Source organism: Triticum urartu, chromosome 1 (genome assembly GCF_003073215.2).
Source record: "Triticum urartu cultivar G1812 chromosome 1, Tu2.1, whole genome shotgun sequence".
In the NCBI taxonomy this organism is placed as follows: Eukaryota; Viridiplantae; Streptophyta; class Magnoliopsida; order Poales; family Poaceae; genus Triticum; species Triticum urartu.
The window spans coordinates 245,614,055-245,641,728 of record NC_053022.1 but is presented as its reverse complement, the minus strand read 5'-3'; the positions used below and the strand labels follow the sequence as shown (position 1 = coordinate 245,641,728).

General features: G+C 45.1%; 1 long non-coding RNA gene across 10 annotated transcripts; it reads right to left on the bottom strand.

Annotated features, from left to right (window-relative positions):
* Positions 1-17,345: 17,345 nt before the first annotated feature.
* Positions 17,346-23,399, bottom strand: LOC125555616. Of its 10 annotated transcripts, none has more exons than XR_007304795.1 (7): positions 22,933-23,399; positions 22,741-22,849; positions 22,095-22,637; positions 21,914-21,996; positions 18,865-18,985; positions 17,671-18,101; positions 17,346-17,559 (listed from the first exon to the last, which is right to left on the bottom strand). It is a non-coding gene; the product is annotated as an uncharacterized LOC125555616 (long non-coding RNA). The 10 variants fall into 10 exon arrangements; XR_007304798.1 differs by having other exon boundaries at positions 22,116-22,637; XR_007304790.1 differs by having other exon boundaries at positions 18,865-21,996; positions 22,095-22,201; positions 22,415-22,637.
* Between the last annotated feature and the right edge of the window lie 4,275 nt (positions 23,400-27,674).

The following is a 27,674-nucleotide window of genomic DNA, read 5'->3' as shown; positions in this document are numbered from 1 at the left end:
TTGCATTAGAGTAGTGTAGCATGTTACTGCTTTCCATTATCCTATCTTGATGCATAGCCTGTCCTTGCTACTACTGTTGTTACCTATACCTTCAATCCTAAATGCTTAGTATAGGATGCTAGTGTTCCATCAGAGGCCCTACACTCTTGTCGGTCTGCCATGCTATACTACTGGGCCGTGATCACTCGGGAGGTGATCACGGGCATATGCTATATACTGTATACTGTTACATTACTTATGATATTGTTCGGAATCGGGGTCTGAAGGGGCAGGTGGCTCCATCCCGGTAGAGGTGGGCCTGGGTTCCCGACGGCCCCCGACTGTTACTTTGTGGCGAAGCGATAGGGCAGGTTGAGACCACCTAGGAGAGAGGTGGGCCTGGCCCTGGTCGGCGTTTGCGGTTATTTCAAGATAACACGTTTAACGAGATCTTGGTATTTGATATGAGTCTGGCCATTGGCCTATACGCACTAACCATCTACGCGGGGACAGTTATGGGCACTCGACGTCGTGGTATCAGCCGAAGCCTTCGTGACATTGGCGACTGAGCGGCGCGCGTCGGATTGGACCATAAGCTTGCTCTTGTATTAAGGGGGCTAGTTCTGCTTCCGGCCACGTTCGCAACGTGCAGGTGTGCAAAGGGTGATGGGCCCAGACCCCTGCGCCATAGGATTTAGACCGGCGTGCTGACCTCTCTGTTGTGCTTAGGTAGGGCTGCGACGTGTTGATCTTCCGAGGCCGGGCATGACCCAGAAAAGTGTGTCCGGACAAAGGGGATCGAGCGTGTTGGGAAATGTGGTGCACCCCTTCAGGGAAGTCAATATATTCGAATAGATGTGATCTTCGGTAATAGGACGACTTGGAGTTGTACCTTGACCTTATGAGAACTAGAACCGAATACTTAATAAAATACACCCTTCCAAGTGCCAAATACAACCGGTGACCGCTCTCTCACAGGGCGACGAGGGGAGGATCATCGGTTAGGATTATGCTATGCGATGCTACTTGGTGAACTTACCATCTACTCCCTTCTCCTTCTGTAAGATGGAGGTTACCAGAAGCGTAGTCTTCGAAAGGACTAGCTATCCCCCTCTTATTCCGGCATTCTGCAGTTCAGTCCACATATGATACCCTTAATCCATTTGATACCAATGCATACATATGTAGTGTAGCTCCTTGCTTGCGAGTACTTTGGATGAGTACTCACGGTTGCTTTTCTCCCCCTTTTCCCCTTTCCTATACCCATTTGCTGCGACCAGACGTTGGAGTCCAGGAGCTAGACGCCACTGTCGATGACGACTACTACTACTCAGGAGGTGCCTACTATTACGTGCAGCCTGCTGATCACGACCAGGAGTAGTTTAGGAGGATCCCAGGCAGGAGGCCTGCGCCTCTTTTGATATGTATCCCAGTTTGTGCTAGCCTTCTTAAGGAAAACTTGTTTAACTTATGTCTGTACTCAGATATTGTTGCTTCCGCTGACTCGTCTATGATCGAGCACTTGTATTCGAGCCCTCAAGGCCCTTGGCTTGTAATATGATGCTTGTGTGACTTATTTTATTTGTAGAGTTGTGTTGTGATATCTTCCCGTGAGTCTCTGATCTTGATCGTACACGTTTGCATGTATGATTAGTATACGATTGAATCGGGGGCATCACATTCTATCACAAATCCGAAGGCAAGATATTCGTTGCTAAGGATGGATCCTTTCTGGAGAAGGAGTTTCTCTCAAAAAAGTGAGTGGGAGGAAAGTAGGACTTGGAGTTGTACCTTCTTTGTTGATGACGTCATTGCAATTCCCGGAAATATTGGGAGGTAATGTCATGGTGGGTTATGAGGTTTTCATAGATAAGGGGAGGAATGATTTTTTCTAATCCTTAAAGATTGACATGAACAAGTTCAAATCAACGTGGGGCCTAATGTTGGGGATATAACTATTAGGTATGACCCGCCCAGGAGGGGCCGGGTCACCCCATGAAGATTTATCGTTATGAAGCCCAAGATTGCACGACGGTTCATAAATAGGCTTAGTAGCGGGCCCAGACCCGAAGGCGGCTTAAGGCCCATAAGCATAAACCGCCATGTATGTAAAACTTGTAATGTAAGGCATGTAAGATACGTCACCGGGCCGGACATGTTGTATGAGCCGACCGGGACTCTGTAGGCCGCAGGGCGTCAACCCGTGTATATAAGGGGATGACCCGGCGGCGGCTTAGGACAAGAAACAACAGATTCGAGAGCCGGTCAAGCGTATTCGCTCCCATCTCATCGAAACCCTAGCAATTCCACATACAACTAGATTAGGCTTTTACCTTCACCGTAAGGGGCCGAACCAGTATAAACTCATTGTGTCCTTTGTCCTGATTAACCCCTTTAAGCTAACCTCAATGCGATGTCTCCATGACTAAGTCCTCTCTCTAGGACATCTGACGTGATATTTCCACGACAGATGGCGCCCACCGCGTGGCTATCACAAGATGGTTTCGAGTTCTTGAAGGGAAAATTCGAAGGGATCAAGGGATACGCCGTGGGCCGGTAGACCAAGAGTCGCCGCGGCAGGCTCTACATCGATGATGCAGGATGGGGCCCCGAGGCCAGCTCAATTGAGTACGGGTACCGGGTCCCCTTTGATGGAATTCACGTTTTCATCGGCGAGATCGGTGAACCGGGCCCTGCGCCGTACATCTGCACTGACATCGTCGAGAAGGCTCAGCGTGCAAGACCCGCCCGGATTCGGCCGACCATGAAACATGCCTTTGTGGAATTTATCCATGGAGAGGGATCTGAGGACAGATCAGCATCTGGTGACGAGACTGTCGTCTATTCCGATTGCGGGTCATCCACTGGTGAAACAGAGTCATTGTACCAATTGCAAGACGGCCGGCTAGGGGGCTATTCCGATGGCTACAGTATTCTGGACCCTAATGAGCCACCGAACCGGGTTGCGATCTTCATGGACGGTACACAGCCTATACATCACTCATCAATGGCAGCGGAGCTGGTTTCCGGGTCAGGAGCGACGGCGGTTGCCGGGGCAGGAGGCCCTGAGCGCCCGCCGGCTCAGGTTTTAACTGACTTATTGGACAAGCTGACTGCGCTGATTACGACAGCTGTTAACCCGGTGGATCAAGATCAGCATAATGCGGAGATTACAAAGGTGTGTGATGATATAGCACATGCCAGGGAGGCGCTGAATGCTGAAAAAACCAGGATGACTGAGGAGCAGGCTACTTTGGATGCACAGGTACAGCGAGTCCAAGCGGAATCTTATCGGCTCATGCTAGATCAGAACGCCTCAAATGAAGTGATGAGGAGGAGGCATCATAGTCGTCTATCAGTGACTATTGAAGCATGGAATCTTTTTAACACACCAGGGGCAGGAACCAGTAACCCGGCAGCAGTAAACCGGGCCGGAGCGCCTGGGACAGGAACGCCGGCTCAGCCACGTGTAATGGACCCGCCTCGACAGAATAGTAACTTGCCACAACATATATCGACGCCGCTGGGTCATTACTCCAACCCTTTGGATAACATGGTTGCTGCGGCATCCCGACTGGCGGCTATTCCTATGGAAGGTGACTCGCCAGCAGCGGTTGAGACACGGAGGGCTAGAGAGTTTCTTCAGACAGCATTGATGCAGCAGCAGGCGTACTCTTACAACCGTGATAGGATTCATTCCACACCTCGTCCGAGCTGAAGCTACAACAGACATTTAGATGAGCCGGCAGTGTCAAGCAGTGGAAAGAATCATAACCCGCCGGGTAATGACCCGGTGGGCGGTGGAACTAATGCTCAGAACATGGTGGATCAAGGAAGAGCCCATTGAGAGGCCGAGCTGGCGGCTCAGTATGCGGCTCGTCAACCAACCCCGATTCGTCCAACCACCTCGGTGGAGCCGGGTCTGACCTTTAGAAACTTGGGGGTGCCGTGTTTAGCGTCGGATCTTTGGAACGAGCGTCTGCCCAAGGATTTCAAAGGGCCTCGTAAGGTGCCCAATGACACCGCTGATTTAAGTCCTGAAGCATGGATTGAGAGTTATGAGATGGCGATGGAGTTGTTGGATGTCAGTGAAGCAGCTTGTGCTAAATACTCTCCTTTGATGTTGTAAGGAACGACCCGTACTTGGTTAAAGGGGCTCCCGGCTAATTCCATCGGGTCATGGGCCGAGTTAAAGGCCCGGTTCATCCAGAACTTTAAGGATACGTGTAAACAACCCATGTCCATTATGGATCTGGCCTCCTGTGTCAAAGAGGAAGGCGAGTCAACAACCCATTGGGTGCACCGGGTCTCAGCAATCTCACATTCATCAGATCGTATTAACGCCGACTCGGCGATGTTGATGTTGGAGAACAATTGCCGTTTCCTGCCTCTGAAGCAGAAGTTAGGACGGCTCAAGCGTCAGTGCAATGACATGGGGACGCTCATGGCAGCTCTGGTTAAATATGCTGACTCTGATGGTACCAAAGATCTCGAGTCTAATGACGATAAAGCAGGGGAGGGAAAGACGAGCGACAACGTTAAAGGCCAGCAGTATAACCCGAGAGGCAACGGTAAGCGCAAAGCTGATAATAGTTTCAACTTTGTGGCTAACACCAATGCACAGGATAATGGACAGCGTCGTAAGGGCAGACCGCTGCCAAGAGCCGGCGGATCCAATGTCAATCCTGAGAGAATCTTGAATGAGCCCTGCCCACGACACGGTATGAAGGAAAGACCATCTGGGCACCTGTGGAAGGATTGTAACATCATGAGGGAGTTCAAGAATTCAAATTTTTTTCATAACAGTCACGGGCCTGGTGGCGGTCCTGGGTCCGGCTCTCACGGTCCGGGTCACGGCGGTGGCGGCTCTAATTCTGGGTTTCAGGGAAATCAGAATAATCATGGCAGCCAGGGTGGTTTCAACCAGCAAGGTAATCAGGGGGGTTAGCATCAGCAGCAGTCTGGTTATCAAAGCAACCCAAAACAGTCGAATAGTAGGCAGCATCATGTATTTACCACTAGCTTGTGTAAACGTGACCAGAAGCTTCATAAGAGGGCAATCAATGCTGTTGAGCCGGCGGTTACCTGTTACTTGCGTTGGTCTGAGCAGCCCATTGTGTGGAGCCGGGAGGATCACCCACCCCGAGTTGATAATCCGGGTCACTTAGCATTGGTGGTGGCAACTCAGGTTGGAGGGTATAAGTTCACTAAGGTACTCATGGACGGAGGAAGCAACATTAACATTCTCTATTATGAGACCTTCTGTCGCATGGGATTGATAGACAAAAATCTTAAGCCATCAAACACCGTCTTTCATGGTGTGGTGCCTGGTAAGTCGGCATATCCAGTGGGTATGATAGCTCTGGAGGTTGCTTTTGGAGATAGCCATGATTCCAGGTCGGAGACATTGACCTTTCGGGTGGTGAAAATCAAAAGCACATATCATGCTTTGTTCGGACGGCCGGCTTATGCTAAGTTCATGGCCAGGCCCTGCTATGTTTATCTACAGCTCAAGATGCCGGGTCACAAGGGGACCATCACAGTAAATGGAAGCCAGAAGATAGCTTTGGAGTGTGAAGAGGGTGATGCAGCTTACGTCGAGTCAGTTTGTGCGACAGAAGAGTTAAAGTTCTACAAGGACAATGTTGACCCAACAGATATGACGTCCCTGAAGAAGCCCACAGCAGAGCATGACCCGGTTTTGAAGTTTAAATCGACAGATGATACCAAGATGGTTGGTTTTGTTCCTGGCGACTCATCCAGGCAGTTCACAAATCAGTGCCAATCTGGATCCAAAATAGGAAAGCGCGCTCATCGAGTTCATCCGCGAGAACCAGGAAATTTTTGCATGGAAGCCTTCTGACATGCCAGGTGTACCGAGGGAACTCGCTGAGCACACTCTTAATATTGATCCGAAATTTAAACCGGTTAGGTAGTTTCTTCGCCGGTTTAATGAGGAGAGGCGAAAAGCTATTGAAGAAGATATTTTGGCTTGGCGGCCTATGAAAGCATTGGATTTTTTCTGTTGTTGTTTGATTTGAATATCTTTTTGAAAATTTTCTCTTTTGATAATACCTGGCTGAGAGCCATTAAGGTTTATAAAGCCTTCTGAGTTGTATATGACAATATCCGTTGTTTATTGACCTGGTCTGGTTTTGACTATAAATCGCCAGTATGAGATATAAATCTGGTGTTTCTTGACCCGACCAGATTTTTTCGTCTACAAGTCGCTAGCAAGGACTCAAAGTTAATATCCGGTGTTTATTAACCCGGCCCGGTGTTCGTTCGTAAACCGGTAAAGTATGATAACTACCAGTATCCAAAGTCTTGGGTTATGGCCCTTACTACACTGGTTTGATGAAATCAACCATGTGATCAAATATCACAGGTATGAACTATTTTTCAGGTATATATGATTATTATTCTAACCAGCTTTGGTTAAAATTCATGACAAAGTTTATCTTTGGGCATTATAACCCATCCAGCGGTAAACCGCCAGGACACATTTTCTATATTCTATGCAGGAGCAAATTCGAAAGTACCCACAAGGACTGAATCACATACATTCATATCATAGGATAAGTGAGTAGCGCAACTATGCACAATGGCATAACAGAACAAGGAGTTTAAGTATTAGCCTATTACAAGGCACGTTGAGCCCAGAGAAAGATAAGTCGTTTATGATAAACCAGAGCCGGGTCATGCATCTTGGCTTGGCTGATTGAACGTTTCTGCATCATCCCTTGCTGGTTCATCCACAGCTTGGAAATTGGGTTTTGTCTAGTCAAAGCCTTGAAGGGCGACGAATTCAGCCTCATCATCAATTAAACCGCCGGGTTAATCTCAGGGGCGAAGGTGTGCTCCTGAATTGGCGGAATTAAATCCATCACTTTATAACTGGGAGTCGCCATCTTTTTATTACCAGAGTCAAAACCCGGTTGGTTCTTAGTAACATTGGTTTCTTCGCCAAGGATGGTAGCATGGGGACGAATTTCCTTCACACAAGCAGCAAAATCTTCTTGGTTAAAAGGAGTCCCGTCTTCCTTAAAGCTAGGGTACCCTTTGGCTACGTCCGCCGGGTCTAGCTCTGGTACCCAGGCTTTGGAGCGACTTAGAGCAGTTAAGGCTCCGGCTCTCACACAAGACCGCTTAATCTCTTGAAAGCTAGCGGGGAAGACAAACAACTTCTTTAAAACATCGCTCAATAAGCTTGGCTCCTGGTTTACTGGGGAGATGGTGGCAAGGGTTCGCTGAACTCCAATGTATAATTGTTCCAAGAGTGTATAAACCGCCTTCAGCTTCACCAGAGTATCTTGGTTCAGATTACGGCTCCCGGGACCTGTGCAGTTTACACAATGGGTTAAGTGCCGGCTTATGGTATATCGGCAAGGATTCACTTTCAAATAAAGTAATAAGAAGACTTACCAAAGATGGCAGAAACCATCTGAGACACACATTTCTTTAAACCAGTGAGCTCAGCGGTAACCTTTTCCAAAGTTGCTTCAGCTTTCTCCGCCCGCTGGGTCAGAACAGTTTTTTCTTGAGCCCGAGCCTCCTTCTCCGTTACAAAGTTTGCCTTCAGTTTTTCTGTTTCAGAAACGCTGAACTAGAATTTAGATTCAGCTTTCCGGGTCTCAGTTTCTTGAGCCGCCAGCCGGGTCTTCGCATCAGTCAGTTGAGAATCCAAGTCAGTCATGGCGGTCTGTAGACAAGCACAGATGTATCAAAGTATATTCCAATAAAGGTCATAATGATTAAAGTCCCAAGCACTTTGCAAAGCAACACCACTTGGCACTTGGGAGCTAATGTCTGCCAAAACAATTCTTAGATGCAGAAATGACTCTTCTAAAAAAGTCCCAAGTGATTTACATGTAACAACGCTTGGCACTTGGGGGCTAATGCATGGTATTCAGAAGGTTTTCCCTCTTGGGCCGGATAAGAATATTAGCAGTCTCGACTGGTTCATGAAAGTTATGAAGTTAAGTACCGGCTCATTCATGATGATTAAGCTAGCCCTTGGGGACTACAGGTACTAAATTATGCTATTAGTTAAATCCGGTTAAACATTTTAAACCGGACTCGAGGAAAATCTAGGTCAAAACATCAAGCTATATCTCAAGTCTACGGATCATTCAAGTTTATCATAATTAGAAGACTTGGGGGCTGGCAGAGCATATAAACTTATGGAAGCTGGAGAGCATACCTCATATTTTAGTTGCAGCTATTTGACCATCTCAATTTCAGAGTCATGGCTGGAATGCACGTGACTAAGATAGCCAGATAGCACACCACTAATACTCAGGTGAGCATAATGAGAGATGTCAAACTTTACTTTTTGCCTCTCCAAAACCTCTTGCTTGGCGGAGTGTCTCGCTAACACAGTTGGATTTCCCGGTTCAACAAATCTGGAACCAATAATCAAAACATCATCGCCATGGGTCTCTGGAGGCTTAACTGAGCTTGCTGGTTCAATAGTTGAGAAATCACGAGCGGTTTCATCAACAGACGGTTCAGGAAAAACCGGATGAATGTTGATAGCAGGATCCTCTGGTGCTTCAGACTGTTCTGGTACAAGAGGCGGCTGCTCAGATTCAACAGTCCCGGGATCCTCAGCTGGCTTTGACACCTTTGCTTTCTTGGGCTTTGCTTGGCCACTAAGGAGAATTTTAAAAGTCAATATAACGATACAAGCATAAAGGTGCGGAAGAAAGGATAATTATCCTTACCGGGGGGCGGTCTTGAAAGCCAGCAACTGAGTTTGGGAGGAATCACCTGAGGAGGAACGAGCAATCTCCTGTAAAGAAAAATGGAATTATGGTTGAGTGATTTATAAAAGAGTGTTGTTCATCAGAGTTAAGAGGTAAAAGAACCTCATTCTGGCGTTTCCGAGGAGTTTTCGGTAAGCCGGAGGGCAGCTCATTATCTCCACTGGTCCGGGTCTGATGGCGGCTCTCATGTTGCTGCTTTTTCAAAAGAAAAGGAGGATCTAAATAAGCCAAGGGGTGTGAAAACCTTACTTTCCGGGTTACCCACTGAGGTTTCTGCCTTGGCAAAGGTTCTGAGTCATAGGAAGTAATAATTACCTCTTCTTCTACTGCCTGGCTAGCTCCCGTGTCATCCTGGTAATAGTCAGTGTCAATAAGGTTGTTAAAAAGCAGGCCAAGATAGTCAAGGGATACCTCCGACTCAGAGGTGTCATCCCGCTTGAGTAACTCATAGGCATTTGGTTTCTTTTTAGATTTTCTGGCTGTCTTCTTGGCGGCTATTGCGGCGGCTCTAGCTTTTTTGGCAGCCTCATGATCATATTTGGCCTTCCAAAAGTCAGATTTCGCCTGTAGGAATATAACAGGTTGAAACTCATGCAAATACTTAACTACTGAAGAAAAAGGAGTCAAGGGGATTTACCTCTGGTGCCGGGTTAAGTTTGCAGAAAGGATTCAATCCTACTTTGTTGCAGTCTTCATACTTGCTGTTGACAAGGGTAGTTGACATTTCAACAATGGCTTCTTCGGCCAGACGAAGGGAGCTATGATGTAATGGATCGTCTGTTCCTCCGGTCTAGTTGCACATCAAATCAGATCGGTGGCTTAGAGGGATGATCCGCCATGCGATCCAACAGCGGATCAAGTCAACTCCAGTTAAGCCGTTTCCCAGCAAGGCTTGAACCCTTTTGATTGTTGGGTGAAGTTTCTTGCGTTCAGCGGCAGAAAGTTTATCTGGGAGTGAATATTTAGCGTCAAGACGCTCAGCAGGATAACCCGGCATTGGCTTCTCATCAGCCGGTGACATATCTTTGCAGTAGAACTAGGTTTGGCTCTAGTCTTTGGGATGGCTTGGCAAGACTACTAAAGGAAAGACAGCATCCGGTCTGTGCTGGATTGAAATCCCGCCAAGTTCCAAGCTGGGGCCGTTGGTGTACTCATTCTGGCAGTTCAAATAGAAGTGAAGTGTAGAACATCTCTAAAGAATTTTGAGCCGGGCGGCGAAAAGCCCCGGTTCATATGGTCAGTAAAGACGATGACTTCACCATCCTTGGGCTAAGGTTTTTCTTCGGCCAAGTCAGGGGCACAGTAGGACATAACGCTCTTCTCTGGTAAATACCCAACGGTGACGAAATCCTTCAGAGTGTCCTCAGTGACTGTGGAAGGGACCCAGTTGCAAACTATCGTCGTCTTTGGTGGCATGGCGAAAGGACAAGCTAAAAAGGAAGTAATTTGCCGGTTCAAGTTAATTGGTGGAATTATAGGGTAATGATTGCAATACAAATGCGTAATGGCGGCTTAAATAAGGGCTAATGGTATATGAAGGAAAAATAAGCCGGCATGGTAAGCTGCCATGACTTTGGAGATTCAAAAATTGCCAGCGACAAAAAATTGGTTAAGTACTGAGGTAAACAAGTTTCACAGACTGCAGGTATTACTTTGGATCAACGGTTGTTTAGAAAAGAAAAATAAATCTAGACCTAAAAGTCAATACAAATGAGTTCATGAGCTTGCACAAGATTTTTCTTCCAAGAAAGGGGATCTAGTGGTATTGAAACTAGAAGTAAAACAATTACCGCATTGGTTTTACGCCATTTTTAGATCAAGAAGTTCATAGCACAGCATGGAAGATGAACTAAGAAAAAATATGAAGAACATACAGGAGCTCGCGAACCCTAGTGTGGATCTAAGGTATGGAAAGGCCGAAACTTACAGATGCAGATCTACCACGGAGGGTCGCCGCCATTCTCTGGATCAACTCAGGCTGATGCAGCGGCCGAGGTTGAGGAAGATGAGGTGCTCTGCAACGGCGACGGAGTTCGAGTGGCAGAAGGGTTGCGAGAGGAAGAAGATGCTGGAAAGGGGGAGAATGAGGAAGACCGGTCGTACCTATTTATAAGGAGACAGGCGAACAGGCAGGTACAAAAAATGAGGAGGGCAAGTGAAGGTTATCCAGCTAGATGGACGCCTCGATTTTCGGAAAGACATTAAGGCAAAGATCTGTTGAAGATGACGTCATTGCAATTCCCGGAAATATTGGGAGGTAACGTCATGGTGGGTTATGAGGTTTTCATAGATAAGGGGAGGAATGATTTTTTTCTAAGCCTTAAAGATTGACATGAACAAGTTCAAATCAACGTGGGGCCTAATGTTGGGGATATAACTATTAGGTATGACCCGCCCAGGAGGGGCCTGGTCATCCCCATGAAGATTTATCGTTATGAAGCCCAAGATTGCACGACGGTTCATAGATAGACTTAGTAGCGGGCCCATACCCGAAGGTGGCTTAAGGCCCATAAGCATAAACCGCCATGTATGTAAAACTTGTAATGTAAGGCATGTAAGATACGTCACCGAGCCGGACAAGTTGTATGAGCTGGCCGGGACTCTGTAGGCCGCAGGGCGTCAACCCATGTATATAAGGGGACGACCCGACGGCGGCTTAGGACAAGAAACAACAGATTCGAGAGCCAGTCAAGCGTATTCGCTCCCCGCTCATCAAAACCCTAGAAATTCCACATACAACTAGATTAGGCTTTTACCTTCACCGTAAGGGGCCGAACCAGTATAAACTCCTCGTGTCCTTTGTCCTGATTAACCCCTTTAAGCTAACCTCAACGCGACGGCTCCATGACTAAGTCCTCTCTCTAGGACATCTGACGTGATATTTCCACGACATTCTCCCTTATTGGAAAGTAGTTCATCACTGAAATCAGTTCCAATGATTCCTACACCAGTAAGTGAGGAAGCTAATGATGATGATCATGAAACTTCTGATCAAGTTACTACCGAACCTCGTAGGTCAACCAGAGTAAGATCCGCACCAGAGTGGTACGGTAATCCTATTATGGAAGTCATGTTACTTGACCATGATGAACCTATGAACTACATGAGCCCAAATTCCGCAAAATGCCTTGAGGCCATGATATCTGAGATGGGATCCATGTATGAGAACAAAGTGTGGACTTAGGTTGACTTGCTCGATGATTAGCATGCCATAGAGAATTAATGGATATTCAAGAAGAAGACTGATGCTGACGGTAATATTACTGTCTACAAAGCTCGACTTGTTGCAAAAGGTTTTAGACAAGTTCAAGGAGTTGACTATGATGAGACCTTCTCACCCGTAGCGATGCTTAAGTCCATCCGAATCATGTTAGCAATTGCCGCATTTTATGATTATGAAATTTGGCAAATGGATGTCAAAACTGCATTCCTTAATGGATATCTTAAAGAAGAGTTGTATATGATGCAACCAGAAGGTTTTATCGATCCAAAAGGTGCTAACAAAGTGTGCAAGCTCCAGCGATCCATATATGGACTGGTGCAAGCCTCTCGGAGTTGGAATATACGCTTTGATAGTGTGATCAAAGCATATGGTTTTATACAGACTTTTGGAGAAGCTTGTATTTACAAGAAAGTGAGTGGGAGCTCCGTAGCATTTCTGATATTATATGTAGATGACATATTGTTGATCGGAAATGATACTGAATTTATGAATAGCATAAAAGGATACTTGAATAAGAATTTTTCAATGAAAGACCTCGGTGAAGCTGCTTATATATTGGGCATCCTGCCACGACTCCATGGGTGTTAGAATCATTACAATGTAATCTAGATTATTGACTCTAGTGCAAGTGGAAGACTAAAGGAAATATGCCCTAGAGGCAATAATAAAGTTGTTATATATATTTCCTTATGTCATGATAAATGTTTATTATTCATGCTAGAATTGTATTAACCGGAAACTTAGTACATGCGTGAATACATAGACAAACAAAGTGTCACTAGTTTGCCTCTACTTGACTAGCTTGTTGAATCAATGATGGTTATGTTTCCTAACCATAAGCATGAGTTGTCATTTGATTAACGGGATCACATCATTAGAGAATGATGTGATTGATTTGACCCATCCGTTAGCTTAGCACGATGATCGTTTAGTTTGTTGCTATTGCTTTCTCCATAACTTATACATGTTCCTATGACTATGATATCATGCAACTCCCGAATACCGGAGGAACACTTTGTGTGCTACCAAACGTCACAACGTAACTGGGTGATTATAAAGGTGCTCTACAGGTGTATCCGATGGTTTTTGTTGAGTTGGCATAGATCGAGATTAGGATTTGTCACTCCGATTGTCGGAGAGGTGTATCCGATGGTTTTATGTGTTCAACATTAATGGACGTAGCTGAGATATAATGCTTTATTCGTTGCCCATTGACAACCTTCGGGTTAGTACCTTCAAAATTATTTATTTTGATGGCTCTAGACTGATAAACCTCCTCGGTAACATAGGGGCCTTCCCATTTTGAGAGGAGTTTTCCTGCAAAGAATCTGAAACGAGAGTTGTACAAAAGAACATATTCTCCGACTTTAAACTCACGCTTTTGGATTCTTTTGTCATGCCATCTTTTAACTTTTTCCTTAAATAATTTTGCATTTTCATAAGCTTGGGTTCTCCATTCATCTAATGAGCTAATATCAAATAACCTCTTTTCACCAGCAAGTTTGAAATCATAATTGAGCTCTTTGATGGCCCAATATGCTTTATGTTCTAACTCAAGAGGCAAATGACAAGCTTTTCCATAAACCATTTTATAAGGAGACATACCCATAGGATTTTTGTATGATGTTCTATAAGCCCAAAGTGCATCATCTAATTTCTTAGACCAATTCTTCCTGGACCTATTGACAGTATTTTGCAAAATAACTTTATTACTCTATTGCTAAGTTCAACTTGACCACTAGACTGAGGATGATAAGGTGATGCAATTCTATGGTTAACATCATACTTGGCAAGCATTTTACAGAAAGCACCATGAATAAAGTGTGAACTACCATCAGTCATTAAATATCTAGGGACTCCAAACCTTGGGAAAATAACTTCCTTAAGCATTTTAATAGAGGTGTTGTGATCAGCACTACTAGTTGGAATAGCTTCTACCTATTTAGTATCATAATCAACACCAACCAAAATATGTGTATACCCAGTAGAGGAAGGAAAAGGTCCCATGTAATCAAATCCCCAAACATCAAATGGTCCAACAACAAGTGAATAATTCATAGGCATTTCTTGACGCTTACCGATATTACCTATTCTTTGACATTCATTACAAGATAAGACGAACTTACGGGCATCCTCGAAGAGAGTAGGCCAATAAAATCTAGATTGCAATACCTTGTAAGCAGTTCTATCTCCATCATGATGCCCTCCATAAGCTTCGGAGTGACATTTACGTAAGATTTGTCCCTATTCATGCTCAGGTACACAACGTCTAATAATACCATCTACTCCTTCTTTATAAAGATGTGGGTCATCCCTAGAGTAATGTCTTAAATCATAGAAGAATTTTTTCTTTTGTTGGTATGTAAAGCTAGGTGGTAAATATTTACCAACAATGTAATTAGCATAATCAGCATACCAAGGAGTACTATGAGCAACATTTATTGCAGCTAACTGCTGACCAGGAAAACTATCATTAATAGGTAGTGGGTCATTAGGCACATTTTCAAGCCTAGATAAATTATCAGCTATGGGGTTGTCAGCTCCTTTTCTATCAATGATATGTAAATCAAATTCTTGTAACAAGAGAACCCAACGAATAAGTCTAGGTTTGGCATCTTTCTTTTCCATAAGATATTTAATAGCAGCATGGTCTGTGTGAACAGTTACTTTGGAATCAACAATATAAGGTCTAAATTTGTCACAAGCAAACACCACTGCTAAGAATTCTTTTTCAATAGTAGCATAATTTCGTTGAGCACTGTCTAGAGTTTTACTAGCATAATGAATAACATTCAGTTTCTTATCAACTCTTTCTCCTAGAACAGCACCAACAATATAATCACTAGCATCACACATAATTTCGAAAGGCAAGTTCCAATTAGGTGGTTGAACAATAGGTGCAGAAATTAAGGCTTTCTTGAGTGTTTCAAAAGCTTCTAAACAATCATCATCAAAAATAAAAGGAATATCCTTTTGCAAAAGATTCATAAGAGGCCTAGAAATTTTAGAAAAGTCCTTGATAAATCTCCTATAGAAACCAACATGACCTAAGAAACTACGAATACCTTTTATATCTTTAGGACATGGCATTTTCTCAATTGCATCAACCTTAGCTTTGTCCACTTCAATTCCTCTTTCAGAAATTTTATGACCTAAGACAATGCCTTCATTAACCATAAAGTGTCACTTCTCCCAATTCAAGACAAGATTTTTTTTGTTCACATCTCTGCAAAACTCGCTCAAGATTGCTTAAACAATCACCAAAAGACTTCCCATAAACAGAAAAGTCATCCATGAAAAACTCAAATATCTTTTCATGAAAGTCAAAGGATATAGCAGTCATACATCTTTGAAAGGTAGCAGGTGAATTACATAAACCGAAAGGCATACATCTATAAGCATAGGTTCCAAAAGGACAAGTAAAAGTGGTGTTTTCTTGATCAGGTTGAGAAATAGGTATTTGTGAAAAACCAGAATATCCATCAAGGAAGCAAAAATGTGTGTGCTTAGATAATCTTTCAAGCATTTGATCAATAAAAGGCAGAGGGTAATGATATTTTCTAGTTGCTTTGTTTAATTTTCTAAAATCAATTACCATTCTATAACCTGTAACAATTCTTTGTGGAATAAGTTCATTCTTATCATTAGGAACAACAGTTATACCTCCTTTCTTAGGGACACAATGAACATGACTCACACATCTACTATCATCTATATGATAGATTATACCTGCCTCCAGAAGTTTTAACATTCTTACCAATTCTTTCATCTTTGGATTTAACCTTTTCATCAAGATAAGCATATTTCCAAGTGTCTGGCAATTGCTTTAATTCAAACACAGGATCACCTTTAGGTGGAGGAGGACCTCCTAGAGTTTCAATAGGCAAATTGTGTTTAAGCAGAGGACGTTGTTCAAAGAAAATATTATCTATTTCATTTCTTTCATGCATATGTAAATCATTTTCATGATCTAGCAAATATTGTTCTAAAGTATCAGTATGTGGTACAACAATAGAAGCAAGACCAATTAATTCATCCTTACTAGGCAATTATTTTCATGAAGCTTTCTACTAAACTTGGAAAAATTAAACTTATGAGACTCATCACCAAAACTGACATCGGCAGTTTGTTTCTCACAATCTATTTTAGTATTAATGGTGTTCTAGAAAGGTCTACCAAAAATAATGGGACAAAAGTCATCTTGTGAGGAACCAAGAACAAGAAAATCAGTAGGGTATTTTATTTTCCCACACAAGACTTCAACATCTCTAACAATCCCAATTGGTGATGTAGTGTCTCTATTAGCAAGTTTAATAGTAACATCTATGTCTTCTATCTCTACGGGTGCTATGTCATTCATAATTTCTTGATACTAGTTGACTCATTGCGCCAAATGGCACAGAGACCCGCTGAAGACATGTTGTTGATGAAAATAGTTTCATGCTGCAAGAACCTTGAACTAAACCATAGTCTGGGAAAAGGGAAATTTTGCATAATATGAATATGTTCAATCTGAAAAAATGGCCACTATGATGAGGTAGTAAAGTTGGCATGGTTGTATATTTTTAGTAAGTTTGAAATGATGGTTATCATGATGAAAAATTTGTGCATGCATATATTTCTTGGGTTGATGAGAGAGTAAAGCTGGCTTGGTTGTATTTTTTTAGCAAGTTTGAAAACATGCAGTATGATGAGAAAGCAAAGTTGGCTTGGTTGTATTTTTTTAGCAAGTTTGAAAACACGGTTATCATGATGAAAAACTTAGGCATGCATATATTTCTTGGAAAAAAAGAGGGGGAAAGACAAGAAACCTAAGGAAAAAAGATATAATATAGCCGGTTTATCTTAAAGTAGTTGATTTATTTTAATAGCATAGAGTGAAAGCCGAAACAAAAAAATATTCGTTGTATGAAAAATGAAGATAGAAGTGTTTTGAAATGTTGTCTCTCTCGATAAAAATCGGCTGTACCAATTACTGAGGCATATATGAATATAGTTGGTTTATTTTAATATACTTGGTTTACTTTAATAGCATAGAGTCAAAGTTGAAACAAAAAAACAACCATTGTTATGAAAAATTAAAATAGAAGTGTATTTAAAAGGTTGTGTCTCTCAATAAAAAACGGTTGTACCAATTACTGAGGCATATGCACGTAAAATGGCGCAGAGACCCGCTAAAGCCATGTTGTCGATGAAAATAGTCTCATTTTGCAAGGAATTTTCATTTTGCAAGGACATATTCGATACTCGTAATAGAAAGCCCATGTGTTAAACCATGCTATATTTAAAATGTCTATCAAAAAGATCATCCAGTAAACCCATGAGCCACAATTCCTTTCTAATGGAAGCAGGTAATGTAATCTATGAGATTGTAATAGTGGAAAGACCATTATCAATATTTTTATTATTCTTATAACTGTAAACAAGGAGACCACTACCATCTGAATTCATACATGCATCTGCCATAAAACCAGTATATTGCACAAACAACACTTGCAAATTGTCATAGGCTTTCTGTAACAATGTAACCACTGTAATTTCTTCAGCGATGACAAGAGCTGGTAGAATGATGGTTGCTTGCTTGGATCGCTGCACCAAAGATCCTTGAGGTCATAGTTAGTGAGGCAAGTAGCAGAAAAGAAGAGGAAATAAAAATTGAGAACAGTGGCATATTATTTGAGAAATGATCTGCCATCTTACTTGTCCCGACATGAAGATATTATGCTAGCCACCAGTGGAATGATCTCTTTGGGAATACCTAGTCGTTTGTTCTGGAACCCAACTGCTCCAAAAACTTGCATTGGATTCAGCCCGCTTGAAAGTACAACCAACATTGCTAATTCCCATAGGATTACTCACATGGGGGCAGAAGCTCTTTCTCTAACATGCAAGCAGAACGAACATAGGATTGTACGTATAATAAGTTTCTATAAGATAAGCAGCTTGTTGTGTTACCACCTAGACAAAAGCACATGAGTGGACAGATCAAAACGCTGGATAGGGGCCACATCTAGCACACGCTTTTCACATATCATTTGAATTTTGGTGGATCCTGGATGAACGGCTTCTTGGAGACTGAATTCGGGTGGACTCCTAGATCTCCAGTATAGATATTAATCCAGAAAATTGTCCTATGGAAAATACAAAAATATAAGAACCATGAGCTGAAAGCATGCTTGTAATTAGAACAACAACCTACATGTAATCCGTCAGGGAGAATGATACTGCAAAAAAGGTTAAATCTCTTATACTGAAAACCGTGCAAAGGAGTGCCCCACTGTAATAATGTAAATTTCCTGGGATGTATATTTAATAGCTAAATTTTGTTCAAATATCTGGGAATATTAATCATAAAGCTGAAGAATGCATGAAACAGCAGACCAAATATATCTACCATAAGCAACCGAAAAAGATATCATTTGGATCTATTTTGTCAACAAAATTGACATACACAATAACCATGACAATCCTGCACAAAGGATGGTATACACCAGAATACTTTCACTCATAAATTCTATCTAAAAGCTAAGGTTTATTCTTAGATGCAAACATACTATCAACTCATAAAGCTGAGATACCCCTTCGGACGAGATCACCTAAGTTGGCACTAATATCAACTTTTACTTTGCAATAATAAGAAGATCTTCATACTTTCCTCTGTCCCAAATCTAATAGGTTTACAACCCTGATATATGACATTGGCTACTGTCATGTTGCATTTCAAAATAACAAGGGGAAAAGGCACAACAACCATGTTCTATTACCCAATTTCAGTAACCATAAACTCTGTGCCTAGCAGCAAAGATCTCATAAATGCACATACACATGATCACAAATTGTATCATCTAAATGCAAGAACAAAGTGGAGGAAAGAGAGAGGATGTAGAGGCAAACCTGAACTTCCTCGAGCACCTTACTCCTGCTGCTCTAGTCGGAGACCCTCCCTCAACCGCCAATCACATCCGCAACCGCCGCTGAAATGTAATGAAGGCCTCCCACGAAAGGAAATTAATATCTATATATGAGAAATCAGATGAGAATATGCAGAGTAACCAATAGGAATTTTTAGCATTGCTATGATACTGGATAATGTTGGCTCTGGCAGCACGATGCATCACAAGCATATGTCGAGATACAAAGGTAAGTAGTAGATAATTTTGTACCCCAGTGCAGACTGTGCGTTCTTCCTGAATGGAACACAGAAAACCTGAATTGGAATTTTCAGAAGTTCTCTAAAACTACATGTCATCAATGAGTAAAGTATCATATGCCTAGTACCTATGTACGTAACAAATTCACGTCTCCATTGTCCAGAATTCAACAGCCATCAGAATATAAACAAACTTGACAAGCATTGTACTGCCCCTTCTTACATAGACCATGCAAACTAACAAGGATGTCCCTTCAACCACATATAACACAAGCATAAAGCAAAGAATATTAAACTGCGACTTCAACTATAGATAACACAAGCACCGTTGTGTTGTCTAGCATAAACAACATGGAGCCCGTAGCAGCAGCGTATGATCTGTGATTTACATTTATACTCTGTACTGTTAGCAAAACAAACCACCTTTCGTTTATTAAATCATGATTTTCTCACCATGAATCATAGTAAATTATATATACATGATTTTCAGTCATGGTTGGTTTCTGTGCCTAAAATAGGTATGCAAATTGGTGCATGGGTACAAATAGTAGCAAGTATCTCTCACGGATAACAATCTACTCAAACTGAATTGAAACCGGACAAATAATGCAACCAGACAACCAGGTATAAAATTGGCATATATGTGTATAGACAACTATTTCATTGGCCTTTCCTCGAATTTGTACCTATTCATCTCTACTTATGTTTAAAGATCGAGTATCCATCCACTGTAACATGAAGAAATTGCACATGTATCTTTCTCTCCACTCTTTTCACAAAATTGGTTGCTTTAAACATAAAAATTGTTGGCAATACATATATGATTATATTTTTTTCCAAATAATTAACTCACATGTCAGCACAAAAAATATTCGTTGGTATGAAAAATGAAGATAGAAGTGTTTCGAAATGTTGTCTCTCTCGATAAAAATCGGTTGTACCAATTACTGAGGCATATATGAATATAGTTGGTTTATTTTAATATACTTGGTTTACTTTAATAGCATAGAGTCAAAGTTGAAACAAAAAAACAGCCATTGTTATGAAAAATTAAAATAGATGTGTATTGAAAAGGTTGTGTCTCTCAATAAAAAACAAGACTGAGAATAGTAAGGCCGATAAATTAAGAATGACAAGTAAACCAAGAGATGAAAAGATTGAAAACCACATATAGTCAAAAGACCGAAAACCACATGAGTAAAAAAGTACTTGTTTGGAAACTAAACCTGAAGTACTGAGACTAAAAACAAGACTATTTAATTAAATAAAAGTATGAAACTACTGAACTATTGAAATACCAAACACACTGTCCAACTAAATCATGTAAAGACTAAAAACTGAAAAAAGCATAAATTAGCCTAACTAACAAAGTGGAAAAGTCTGATCTACGAAAGAGATAAACTATCAAGAATCATAGGGGTCTATTGAGATGGACTAAAATACTGGTAAATGATGCAAGCACAATGACTAAATAAAGGAACAAAAAACTGAAGGAACAAAGAGAAAGGAACAAAAACTAAACCTAATCAATCAACTGAATGTGACATGAGTGATTTAACTGATGGACAAAATGTACTGCTTACTCTACTACATAATGAACAAACACTGAACAACTTAAAGAAACATGATCGAAATGAAACTATGATTTTCCTAACGGGTGCAGGTCTGCGACAAATGAAACGCGACTGCACCTAAATATCAAAAACTACAAAAGAAAACATTAAACACTTAAAAGAATGACAGATGATACATAGAAAATATGAAACACACCCGTGGAGATTACAAGAGTACTCAACACAGAGAAACATAAAAACTAATTCCAGAGATCACACACACACACAGTACTGTCTCTGTGGCGAAACATGTGCATCAGCGGAGAAACAATAGTCCAACATTTACACACCTTGCGGGCTGCAAAAATGCAGGCTGCAATTCAATGCTAATGCAAAAGTGTCAGGTAACATGCAATGCTGGAATTTGCGAATCATTATCATACTAAGCAACTTCGAGCTACGCAGAAGAAACACATAATGGATGATGAGAAAACACTACCCATAACCACGCCTAACTCTCACATGAGTATGGTGGGACTCTCCTTATCAAGAGAATAGTCGCGTCGTCTAAATAGTGAGTTGCCTACCACAATTTGTATATATGCATTTGTACATGTGATATGCTAAACTGAACATCATAGAGTTAAAACCATTGAGCTGGTCCAGACACTAGCATTGCCAATAAAAAATACTTTACCTATCATCAGATCACTTCATGTGGTCTGTGCGTTTAGTCCTGAGGCCATATCCATCTCCCCTCAACATACAAAAAGCAAAATATCTAACAAAAGGGAAAGCAACAAAAAACTTCTTTATTGGTTAAAATACTGAGCTAGGCAAGTTGAATAGTTAAGGCATTGCCATGTGTTCATTGTCAAATAATCAATGTTTTAGCGCACGATACACAATAACGAACTGCATGCATCTCATAGCTACATAGAGGAAATCCGGATCATGGCTGCTCAGTTCGAAGTGGATATTAACAAACAGAAAAAGGAGAAGTTATCACAGCATCTGTCAAGCTGCAACATTAGCTTGCTAATATTTATTAGGTATGCAACACATAACATACTTTAAGCCTCAAGCCATCAACAATTCCAGGTCCAGGAATTATATGAGCATTAATAATACCAACTATATTGCTCTCATGTGTAGAATATTCATCTTGAAAGGAAAAAACTAAGCATACTGCGCGAATATGAAAATAGAATGGAAGGATAGTGAATAACACATTTCTCACCATTCGTCTTGCATAATGAATGTGTTTTCAATGTCAGCAAACTTGTGGTTCTCGAAGATCAAAAGGTTGCGCTTCTCAGCAATCTTCAAAAAGAGTTCATAAGATCCCATTATATAAAGGATGCTGAATTTGCATATTCAATAGTGAACAACTCTAGTAACTAAATAAAGGAGGCATCTACCCATAATCATAAGAGAATTACATCATGTACTTGCTAAACTGATCCTTCTCCTAGTAGTTGGCGTCCTCCCCCTCCATAAATATGGCAGAAATCATCCATCAATAGAGCTTAAAACAAGATGGAAGGTGAAAAAAGCTCGTCAAGTTGAACCCACAAGCATGGACGCTATACGATATTAGAAGAAAAAGCATGGAAAATGTCATAGCTAGTAGAGCAGGAGCATTGCTACTCAAACCTAAAAAAATTGAGGATTGCAACTCAGATCTAATAAAAAGTTCACATCATTGAAGTTCATATGAACATCAATTCACTATAACTACCTTTTTGGGCGGGTTACCTCCCTCTCGTGTAAACCGCAGCCACCGCCCAGCGCGGCCGCCTTCCTCTTCTCTCCTGAGCACTTGCCACCGACCTCCGTGCCCTCCCCTCTCGCCTCCGGCCTCAGTGCGAACATCAATTCACTGTAACTACCTTTCTGGGCGGGTTGGTGGACGGAGCAGATGGCTTCGGTGGAATGAATTTGACAAATGAATCAACCTTCCTCTAGAAATAAGGAAGGAAGTTTCGTTCATTCATTTGAAAAACAGCAGCAACAGTGTATGTAGTGTCTTGATCCATGGAAGAAGGTGGGGGAGCAGGAAGGGACCTTGTGTGTGGGGTAGTCGTGGCCGTGGTCAGGCTGGACGGCGTCTCCGAGGAGCCCGTCCATGGAAGGTAGGAAGGAGCTGCTACAGGTCGCCTGCTGCTGCTACGGACTGAATCGAACAGAAAAAGAAATCAGGGGTCCAATCCGATCTGATGTGAGAGAGGAGCGTAGTCGGGGAAAGGGAGAGCTCACCGTTTTCTGTAGGATGTAGGTCGCCGACCACCCTAAAAAATCGTCCGTTGCCTCCAGGACTCCTCCTCCTCTCCCTGCAATCGCTGCCAACCCTCACCTCTCTCATCTCCTCCCTCAAGTTGACTCCTCCCTCCTTGTCCACGCGCCCAACGCCCGCGCCCTCACCCTCGCCTCCTGGAACAGCCATTGCCGCACCGTTGGCGCTCGGCCGCCCTGGGAGTGGCAGGCAGCGGCGGTGATGGGCGAGGATGAGGGAGGGCTGTGGGGAACGAAGCGTGCGCAACACCCCGGCAGCGGCATGGCGCCACGAATAGCGGCTTCCTCTCGGCGACGTGGTTGTAGGGAAGAGAGGAGGGAGGCAGAACGGCGGCGGCGGCTAACGAGGATGGAGGAGGGAGGAGCGCGAGATGTGGGGCTTGGTGAGGCTAGGGTTTGTCCGGTGGGGGCTGGGGCCTGGGGAGACGGGGGATTGGGTGCGGAGCACATGGTGGGGATTGGGCAAAACGGCCTGCACGCGGAAACAGGCGACCCAGCCAACCAGCGTGTCGCGCGAGCCCACCCGTCATTGGCCAGTGAAAAATGATCGTGAGGTGAAAACTGATTTAACCGCCGTGAAGATCCAACGGCTCAGGCGTGTCCGAGAGCCAGATCCGACGGCCCACGAAGGCCCAATCGGGGGAGCCTTCTGGAGGGGAGTTGGCTAGCCTCTTTTACCTTTTAAATAAGGTGTAAGGAATAGCACTTACACTAGCACCTATGTCAGATAAACCATGATAACAATGATCTCCTATTTTGACTGAGATGATGGGCATGCCAACAACAAGTCTATGTTTATCCTTTTTATCAGGTTTGGCAATTCTAACAGCTTCTTCACAGAAGTAAATAACATGCCCATCCATATCCTCTTCCAAGAGATCTTTAACCATAGCAATACTAGGTTCTACTTTAATTTGTTCATCAGGTTTAGGTGTTCTAATATAACTATTGTTAACCGTAGTTGAAACTTTAGCATGTTCCTTTATCCTAACAGGGAAAGGTGGTTTCTCAATATAAGCAGAAGGAACAACTGGATCAACATTGTAAAGTATAGTTTCTTCTTTAACTGGTACTGGTTCTTTAATTTGTTCTTTAATAGGTGGGTGATATTTAAACCACTTCTCTTTAGGGAGATCAACACGAGTAGCAAATGATTCACAAAACGAGGCTTGTGGGTGGTTGGTGTGACATATGCCAACGAGTGGCTTATCATTGTGGGAGCCAATAAAACATCGCCGGTGCCTGGAAACGGGATAAGGTGAAGACATGCACGCCCGCGGATCTTACCCAGCTTCAGGGCTCTCCGTGGAGATAACACCCCTACTGCTGCTCTACGGGGTCTCCGCATGGTCACTAGATTGACAAGTAGCTACAAGAGGCTCCTTGAGCTGTTTGGTGAAAGGATGAGGAAGGGCAAGGCTAGCCCGTCTCTCTTGATGAGGTGTCTGCAACTATCGAAAAGGGGGATCCCCCTGCATGGGTGCCCCGGGGGGTTTATATAGGCCTACCCCCCGGGGGTACAATGGTAATCCGGCTGGGTGCGGGCCCCAGCCGTCTGTGTCTTGGCTGACCGGCTTCTCCGCCGACCGATGGGCCCGCCGACTAGCGGGCCCCACCGGCTGCCGGCCTTCTGGTCGACAGGCCGGTCCCATCGCTCGGGGGTCTTGTCGGAGGGTGGTTACTGTTGCCTCGCCTCTGGTGATGAGGGCTTTGTCGTGGTAAGCGTGACTACAGTGCCGCCGCTGGGTGGCGCATCACTGTAGCCTTACCTCACCTTATCTCCTTAACGAGGCTCCTCCTTCGAGGGAGAGAGCTGGGCGGCTATTGGGAGCCGGCCATACCCCAGGCCGACTACAGGAGACCTGGCCGCCTCTGGGTGTCTCCCTGACTGAGGGGGCCCGCCACCCACGGGTCGTACTGACTGCTCGCCGTGGGTGACGACATGATCAACATGGCAACAGTGCCGCGCCGGACGGGTGATGGCCGCCCTGTTCGACGTACTATGGCCATGCGCGCCCGGGATTCGGGGGTAGCAGGCTGCACTGTAGCCACGCCCCATCTCATCGCCGTTAGGTGGGCGCAGACTCTGAGGGCATGATCTTGGCCGCCTGCTGAGGAGCCGGCTCCTTGGAGTCGGCCTTCTCATGGCCGGCTTCTTGGAGTCGGCCTTTTCGTGGTCTTGTTTCTCAAGGATTTCAGGGCAGGGCCGCCTTTGCGCAGCCGGCCTGAGAGGTAGCCAGCTGGGGGAAGGCGGCCCCACGTCTTGGACGCTTGGAGGCTCAATCGGCCTATAATTTTTCCAAAGAACCAGGGGAAGCCGGCTAGGCTACCCGTGGTCATTTACTCCGACAGTAGTCCCCGAAGCTGGTTGGGCTCCGAGGCAGAAAAAAGACGAGGAGCTCAGTCAGCTTCCTATCCTGACGAGCCAGAAACTGGGAGCCGGCTTTGACTAGGCGTGCCGTTTTCTAGAGATTTCGAAGCTTGAAGGCAGGAACCAGTCGGCGCGCGAGTCAGGCTGCGAGCTGACCGTTGGTCGCCTGCGCGCCACGTGGCACCCTACGGCTGGAGGGGCCTGCTAGCCCACACGCGCGACGGGACGCCGCCACAGTCCAGGGCCCGCCACTACAGGGCCTCGGCCCACACGCGGATCTTCTGCGGCCCGGATGGACCGCGCGCCCCCCAGCGGCGGTTTCCGCACATCATGAAGGCGCAATAATCGCGGGGCGTGGGGGAGTGGGTGCAATTAATCCCATGTCCCCGCACGCCCTGCCTCCTCGGCTTCGCCGCACGAGGCTATAAGTAGGGGGAGAGGAGGGGAGCGCCAGACGCTCGCGCGCTCTCCCTCGCTCTGCCCCCTCCTTCTTCTTTCTCCTCTTCGTCGCCGCAGCTACCCGCCGCCGCTCGACCTTCCCGCCAATCTTCTTGGCTTGCTGTTGCTTCGTCGTAGCAGGGTCGCGCGCCTTTCTTCCGCCACACCTTTCTCATCGCCGCGCCGTCCTCATGGTATTGTCGAGCTCATGGGACGGCTCCAACGTCCACGATGACCACGTCGACTTCCTCCGCCGGACGCGGCGGCTGCCAGGCGCGGATTTCGTGCGGGTCCGCCTTGCGCCGGAGAGGGAGATCTCGCCGGCACCGGAGGAGGACGAGCGGGTAATCTTCCGCTCGCACTGCCTGCGCGGCTTCGGCCTGCCGGCGAGCGGGTTCCTCCGTTCCTTCCTTGAATTTTATCATCTCCAGCCGCATCACCTTACTCCAAACGCGGTGATGCTGCTGTCGGCCTTCGTTGCCCTGTGCGAGGGTTTTCTTGGTGTCCTCCCCTTCCTCGAACTGTGGGGAGAATTCTTCCAGTGCAAGTTTGGCACTGTCGTCGTGGGCGTACCCGCCCCATGCGGCGCCTTCATCTCCATGCAGAGGACGAGCGACAACAACCCGTTTCCGCCCATCCTGCTGATCCAGTCGGTAAAGCTCTGGCAGAAATCCTACTTCTACGTGAAGAACATCGCTCCGCAAGGCGACTTCGTCAATCTGCCGGCTTACATAGATGGCCCGCCGGCTGGGAGGCAGCCCTCATGGTCCTTCCGGGCTAGGTCGCTGTCTCAGGGTGGTGCCGCCTCCGTTGCATGGCTCCGGGTGATGATCCAGTCGGAGGGTCTGACTGGGTCTGACCTGGTGGCTGTCTTCGTGGAGCGCTGTCGGATTTCGGGTTCCGGCGGACCCTTGAGGTTCGAACACTGGGGTGCGTGCGGAGATTTCGCCTCCTGCCTACCTGCACTCCTCCGCCTTGCTAGGATCTAAACTAAGGAGAGAACAACACAAGAGACGCAAGGTTTATACTGGTTCGGGCCACCGTTGTGGTGTAATACCCTACTCCAGTGTGTGGTGTGGTGGATTGCCTCTTGGGCCGATGATGACGAACAATACAAGGAAGAGCAGCCTCGCGAGGGTCTGTTCTTGGCTGGGGCGATGAACTGCTGGGAGGAGCTCAGTCACCCTTCTCTCTCTACCTGATCCTCTCTATCCTTCGATCCCTCTCCTTTCTTTCAACCTCAGCCCCCCTTTGCTCTGTGGGTGGCCGGTCCTATTTATAGAGGCCCTGGTCCTCTTTCTAAATATCGAGCGGGAAGGGAGCCAGCAATGGCGGGCTAATTTGCAGGGGGATAGCTAGTATCAACTATCCTGACAAAAGTAGTCTTCGCCTGCGCAAAGCTCTGGTGATGACGCCGTCTTGGGCTCCACGGTGACCTCCGTCTCGTAGTCCTCCTGGTCTTGGTCTCGTTGCACCGAAATGGCAACCTTTGCCTGATGCCTCGGTACTCCGCGGCTGCGCTTGCCCCCTTTGCACCAAAGAGGAAGGGAGGACACTGCGCAGGCTGGCACCCGCCTGGCGCCCCCGGTCGTCATGGCTTGCGTCACGGGCACCTCGTGAGGTACCCCGCCTTGATCTCTCCGCCTCCTCGTGAGCCAGCCTGACGAGGCCGCGCCTGAGGAAGCTCCGCGTTGTCCGCCCCGTGAGGATTGGCCCCTCGCGAGGGTCTTGGGTTTGTGTTGGTGAAGATGGGCCGCGCTGGGCCCCCCTTTGAGCCAAGCCGCAGGCCGTAGGCAGGCAAGTCTGGGGACCCCCATTCCCAGAACGCCGACAGTAGCCCCCGGGCCCAAGGCGCGCCCAGACTTGGCCGTGCAGGGAGGCGGAAGGGCAAGAGCGA